Here is a 360-nt window from a genome sequence, read left to right on the forward strand (position 1 = left end):
GCGGCCCACGGGGTTGCTGGGGAGACGCTGGTTTATTTACCGTCAGGGCTGTGATAAGGAGTGTGAAAGGGGAGGCGAAGCACATGGTGTCCAATGTGCCTGACCCACTTTCCACCGCCCAGGCACCGCTCGCCCTGGGCTATTGGATTGCAGCGGCGGAGGCACGGGGAGCGCAGCCGCGAATGCCCTGCTGCTCGCTGGAGCTGCCGTGACGCAAGGGTTTGGGGTGTCCTTGCTTCCAAACCCCATTTTCTCCGGGCTGGATGGGAATAGAGGAAAAGCATCCCCAGGGCTCCACGGGTGCATCACGGCTGGATGCCAAGACCCAGCGATGGGGACAAAAACCGGCGTGAAAGCTTG

Source organism: Pygoscelis adeliae, unplaced genomic scaffold (assembly GCF_000699105.1).
Source record: "Pygoscelis adeliae isolate BGI_AS28 unplaced genomic scaffold, ASM69910v1 Scaffold537, whole genome shotgun sequence".
NCBI lineage: Eukaryota > Metazoa > Chordata > Aves > Sphenisciformes > Spheniscidae > Pygoscelis > Pygoscelis adeliae.